The sequence below is a fragment of the Ovis aries genome, chromosome 8, assembly GCF_016772045.2.
Source record: "Ovis aries strain OAR_USU_Benz2616 breed Rambouillet chromosome 8, ARS-UI_Ramb_v3.0, whole genome shotgun sequence".
NCBI classification, from domain to species: Eukaryota; Metazoa; Chordata; class Mammalia; order Artiodactyla; family Bovidae; genus Ovis; species Ovis aries.
The window spans coordinates 68,055,911-68,062,253 of record NC_056061.1 but is presented as its reverse complement, the minus strand read 5'-3'; positions in this window follow the sequence as shown (position 1 = coordinate 68,062,253).

Genomic DNA, 6,343 nt, shown 5'->3' with positions numbered 1-6,343 from the left:
TGTAATTGTGGTGAAAGGATTTTTATATTGCCGAGAGTAGCAGCTAATCACAGTTACTTACTACAGAGGGTTTATAATGGCATGGTTTTGTACGTGTGTGTTTTTAACTGCATTTGAGAAGTTTTATGGAGAAGAATATGCATGATTTTCAATCTATAATAATTTTTCATGTACCTTCCATTCAATTTCATCTACTTTAAAAATGATCTTCTCATTAAATTTTAGTGCTTTGACTAGTTTATACATTTTTGCTGTTGGTCATGATTCATTTCTGCTTTTTAAGCTTTTCTGCAAGTGGACTTCATTGTACTTATTGTCTTCGTGTCATTTTCTTGGGGATTATTTGCAGACAAAAAACCTGAGAGCTTTTTTTCTGGGGAGTACCACCCTGTAAGTTCAGCCACACATCTTATGTCAAGTAAGTTCTTGGTGTTAGTCCCTCAGTCGTGTCTGACTCTTTGTGACCACTTGGACTATAGCCCACTAGTCTCCTCTGTCCATGGAATTCTCCAGGCAAGAATACTGGCATGGGTTGCCAGGGGATCTTCTCCACCCAGAGATTGAACCTGGGTCTCCAGCACTGCAGGCAGACTCTTTACCAACTGAGCCCCCAGGGAAGCTTAAAACCTCTTAAGTTCTTGGTAAATGTTGTCAAATAAAATTATTGATGAAATTTGGGGGAAAATTAATAATGAGAGTATCTGGGATACAAAGCCAAAGCCAGAAATAGTATCTGGGTATTTTAACCCAGAGACAGTCACTACTAAAAGGATCAAGAAAATAATAAAACTGTAAGTAGGGAAGGATACAAGACTTAGCAATATACATATGTTCTTTGCTGTTTTGAAGAATGTATAAGTATTCCAAATGCCTAAGCACCTCTGATAATTTTAATTTTGGTTATTATCTTTTTGATTCTCTTTCCACCAGGTGAGTTATAGAGTAGTCTCTCCTAAATGTTTGGTCTTAGGCATTGCTTTGGTGAACAATCAGTTTGAATGAAGTACTGAAGATTGGACGTGGGCACCTCCAGCTCCCCAGCACCACTGTGGGCTCACGGACATGAAGGCTGTGGGATTTTGACAGTAGTTAAGCAGTGATAGTGAGGATGTGTGATAAGGGGTCCTGCTTCCTCATTTGCCGCACATTCTCTAGCTACATAGACATGGCTTAAAGTATTATTCCATTTCAAACGATTGAATCCGATTGATTGGTACTGATGGAGCATGTCTAAGAGGCCAGCTGAGAGGTTTGCTTCGTGTATGAGATAATCCTGCAAGTTGGGGATGCAGAAAGGTTTTAGAATCGCAGCCTTGTTTAGAGAAATTAGTGGGAAATGATTGCATCTGAGTTGCTAGAGTATCCGGTGGTTACTGGTCTGTACACTGGACTCTGTACACTGGGTGGTGTGTAATGCTTTGGCAGGCTTCAATCACTGATAAAAGATCATGTTAAAATATCTTTGTGCTTTCTTGTGACTTGGCATAAGCATCCCTTCCTGTGTTGTATTTGGAACATCATGGAGAAAAAACCGATAGCCAAGGACTCCAACGTAGGCTAGAACTGTTAATTTTTCTTTAAATGCTATTTGGAAATAATTTCAAACTTAGAGAAAAGTTGTAAAAATAGCTATATGTCCCTTATTCTTTAAATCTATTAACATTTTTTACTTTAAGCTTTATCATTTGATTTCTATTTTCTCTTTCTAAATATATATATATACAATACATAAAACATATATATAAAACAATATATGTATATATTTTTTTCTGAACCATTTAGTAGAAAGTTACGTATATCATATTGATACACTCCTGTATTGCTTAGCGCTTATTCGCTTTGCTCAGTCGTGTCCGACTCTTTGTGACCCCATGGACTGTAGCCTGTCAGGCTCCTCTATCCATGGAATTTTCCAGGCAAGAATACTGGAGTGGGTTGCCATCTTCTCCTCCAGGGGATCTTCCCCATCCAGGGACTGAACCTGCATCTCTAGTGTCTCCTGCATTGGCAGGTGGATTCTTTACCACTGACACCACCTGGGAAGCTATATAAGAACTTCTTTTATATATACACTCTATAGTTCTTATATAATCATGGTATAGTTATTGACTTCTGTAAATTTAACACTGATATAATATTTTTATCTGATATACTATTTGTATTCCAGTTTGGCAGTTGACACCTTAACCTTCTTTAGAGAATCTTCCCCACTCCCCTGCAATATCAGATCCATTCTAAGGTCAGATGTTGCATTTGATTGTCAAGTATCTTTAGCTTCTTTTATTCTAGAACATTCCCACAGCCTTGGTCTCTTGTGACATTTAAAAAATAATACAGCCCTTCTGCCCGCACCTCCTTTTTATTTTTTAGTATTGGTGTTTCCTCATGATTACAGGTTATGCATTCTAGGTGATAAGATGTTCTCTTCAGAGTGTCATATCTGGAGGTCCCCAAAGGCCATTTGTCCCTCACTGGTGATGTTCATTTTAGTCAATGGGTGAAAGTGTTATCTGATTTATTTGCTATATAATTACTCCTCCCCGCCCCCCACCCTCCCTTGCAAAGAATATGCCGTCTGGGGAGAGGAACTGTTACATTTTTTAAAATAAAATGTATTTGACATTGATGGAAAGAAAATTAATGATATATATTTCAAAGCAACTTAAATTATTTGATTGTGTTCTTCCTCTTAGTATGTCTGCCAAAATTTATAAAATTCTTCACAAAATTTTTTTCCTAATAATATTTAAATAGGGATGTTTTAAAAATCAAATGGCAACCTCAGAAATAAGTTCTTTCCCAATCTTTTCCTCAGCAGAACAAATAGTTCTATCAGTTTAATTATCTATCTGATAAGACAGAGTCTTGGAAAAATAGGTCTAAGATGTTTCTGGCTTCACAGATGGCCTACAGTGGTCCAAGAGGATCTAGGTAGGTAGCTGTTTGGTCATAAAATGTGAGTTCTCTTGGGTTTCCATAGCGATAGCTAGACTTAAAATGTTTTAAGCATTGCTACTTTCAAAATGACTATCAGTAAAAATAGCAAAAGCCAAGGCTCTTTTTCAAAAAACAAAAAAAAATTTTTTTTAAGTAGTGAGTTTCCTGTTTAAAAATCTGTGTTGAAGCCAAAGCTTGTCCTTCCCAGTCGTTCTGCCTCAACTGGTCTTATAACAGCCCTGGGGAGACGAGGCATTGGGAATTGCTCTCCCTGCCTTTTGGCAAGGAAATGAGACTACACTGACCTCATCTATGAAGAAAACTGCCAACTATTTTCTTCCTCTGAAAATCGTTAATTGCATGGTGAGGAAAGGGGTGGTGGGTGACGTTGTTATTTTTGTGGTAAGTAAGACTGGCATATGTTCCGGTGAAAGTTTGACATCTTTAGGATCTTTGTTTTTTCAAGTTGAGTTAATAAAAGCAGGCTCATGGGGTTATTTCTCACCTTATTTTTAAGTGATCTTTGGGCTCCATACCATGTATCCATGACTACTAGTGAGACCTCGTGATGTGGTTGAGGAAGCATGAACTTGGGAGTCTAGAGCAGGAGCCGGAAAACTCAGCTTGCTGTCTGATTGGGTACCACTCACAAGTCAGAAATGGTTTTAAGCTTTTAAATGGTTGAAATAAAATCAAAAGGAGATTTTAGTGACCCGTCAACTATGAAACTCAAATGTCAGTGACCATAAATTCAGTTTTGTTGGGACAGAGTCATACCCATTTTTTCCGTATTGTCTGGGGCTGCCTCTGTGCTATAGTGGCAGAGTTGAGTAGCTGTGACAGAGACCTGTGGTTCCCACGGCTAAAATATTGTTTCTGGCCCTTTAAGAAAACGTATCCTACCCGCCCTGGTCTAGAGAATATAAAATGTTGAGATTGGATTTCGAAGGTGCTTATTCAAGTTCTGTGACTTTGGAACTGAATCACATGGTTCATTGCGCAGCTGTGGTGAATTGCTTCAGTACTGTGATTCATTCTTTAAGTCGGTTTATAAATATGAAAGAGAGATCCAAGACACTAAAGTATAAAATATTTATCTTGGCTTAGAATATTTTGTTTCTTTACATACACTTCGAGAGAGTGTCAAGGAGAAAAGATACTTTATCATTTTATTTGAGTTTAGAATAAAAAATACATTTTATTCATCATCATCTTATTAAAAATATGTATCACTTTTAAGAACTGTGACTATAATTTCAGAAATCTATTGGACCCTTATAAAAAGCAGCTATCTCCATACCATTCCCATCACTGCTCTTTCCCTAATTTTCTTGGGGAACAAGCTTGGTAGCCCTTTGCTGCTAGAATCACATAAAGACAAAAAATAAATATTTACTAGGTATTGTGTGTGCATATTTTGTTTTTACCTAGCTTTGAGTTCAGGACAAAGTCTTGTGCATGACAGGTGTGTGTGTGTGTGTGTGTGTGTGTGTGCGCGCGCGCGCTCAGTTGCTCAGTTGTCTCCGACTCTTTGTGACCCCATGGACTAAAGCCCACAAGGACCCTCTGTCCATGGGATTCTCCCAGCAAGAATACTGGGGTGGGTTGCCATTTCCTCCTCTAGGGGATCTTCCTGACCCAGGGACTGACCCCACATCTCCTGTTTTGCAGGCAAATTCTTTAACACTGTGCCACCTGAGACTCCCAACAGACAGAAACTATGTCAATTCTAAATTGCACAGTAAAGAAGTATTTGAGGCAGACTTCATGTAGAAGCAGGGACACTGACTGTATCCTGAAAGGCAAGTAGGATTTGAGAAGGCAGGGGAGAGGGTGAAGGGCAGCATATGCAATGTTAGAGTAAGGAAGAGCCAGTGGTGGGAAGACCCAGGCAAGGGATGTTTGGACCAAGTTACAAAGATCCCCTACTTCCTTTTGAGAAGGAGTCATTTTTCATTCCGTCTCTGATGTGAGTGATTTCACGCTCCTTCCTGAGTCTGTGTGGTTGGGGGAGGGGGTTGCCACGGGCAGAGGTTCTGACCCTACTCTCACTGAGGTAAAGCGACTGGAATCTCACATCACGAAGCAAGATCCGAACTGTGGGGATGCAATGTGTCAGAAACAGACGCTAACATTTACATCAAATATGTGCCCGGCTCTTTTTATGTTACCTCAGTAAACCTCATATCAACCCTAAGAATCGGTACAGTGGTCATCTCCATTTACACCCAGGAAACCAAGGCACAGGGAGGTTCAAAACCTGTCCAGAGTCACAGAGCACTGAGTATTTGTATCGGTTAGAACAGACTAGTTTATGCCACGGGAACAACCCTCACATTTTAGTGACTTAAATCTTTAACTCTCTCCTGCTTTACTTCAGGTCAGGCCAAGAGCTTGGGCCACCATCTGGAACATGGTCAGTCATGGTGGCAGGGAGGTGAGAGGATGGCAAGCAGTGAAGCAGGGCTTCACCCTCAATTGTGCGTGTGCACAGCCTGGGAAGCTCGTTAAGGGCACACGGTGAATCCGCACTCCTAGTAAGCTTCCGGGTGATTCATACACTGCTGGACCGTGGGCCACTCTTGAGTAAGGAGGGCTTACTGGCTTTTGCCCGGAAGAGACTAATCTCTTCTCACATAGGAGTTGAAATCACACAGACACGCCCAGCTTCAAGGTGGCAGGAAATGTAATCCGTCCATCTTAGGAGGAGCAGAATGGTAATAGTCGTGAACAGCCCTAATGAAGAACAGGAAGACGTGAAGCTAGGATTTGAATTCATGAAGGCTGTCTCCAGAGGGCATGCTTTTTCTTTTATTTTTTAAAAAGGCTTGTTTTCATGTTTACTTTCCCAGATTTTATTTTACATTTTTTATCCATTAAAAAAAATTGAAGAGTAGTAAATTTACAATATTGTGTTAATTTCAGGTGTACAGCAAAGCGATTCATATGTATTTATATGTCTATATTTATATCTATTCTTTCCAGATTCTTTTTCATCATAGGTTATTACCATATATTGACTATAGTTCATTGTTTATCTGTTTTATATACAGTAGTACGTGCTGTTAGTCATCACTCTGTACAGTCATAGGCGTTGATCCATTTGCTATGGAGAAAGCGCAGAACGGTGGAGGGCGGCCAGGTTGGGTAGCCCTCAAGACTGGTCAGTGGCAGTCTACTTGTGTGACAAGTGTCGGGTGTCCCAGGCAGCTTCGTGTCATAGGCAGCGGTTCTCATCGTGGTGTCGCAACTCTGTGAAATGTTTCAATCCATTTTTTTTTCTTAATAGTGTGCTGACATCTCTGAATTATTTATTTTTCTTCAAAGCATACCTTAGAGTGGATTCAAGCCTTTCTCGATGACACTGTCTCTCATCTAATATTCTGCTGTGCTTTCTTGTTTTGCA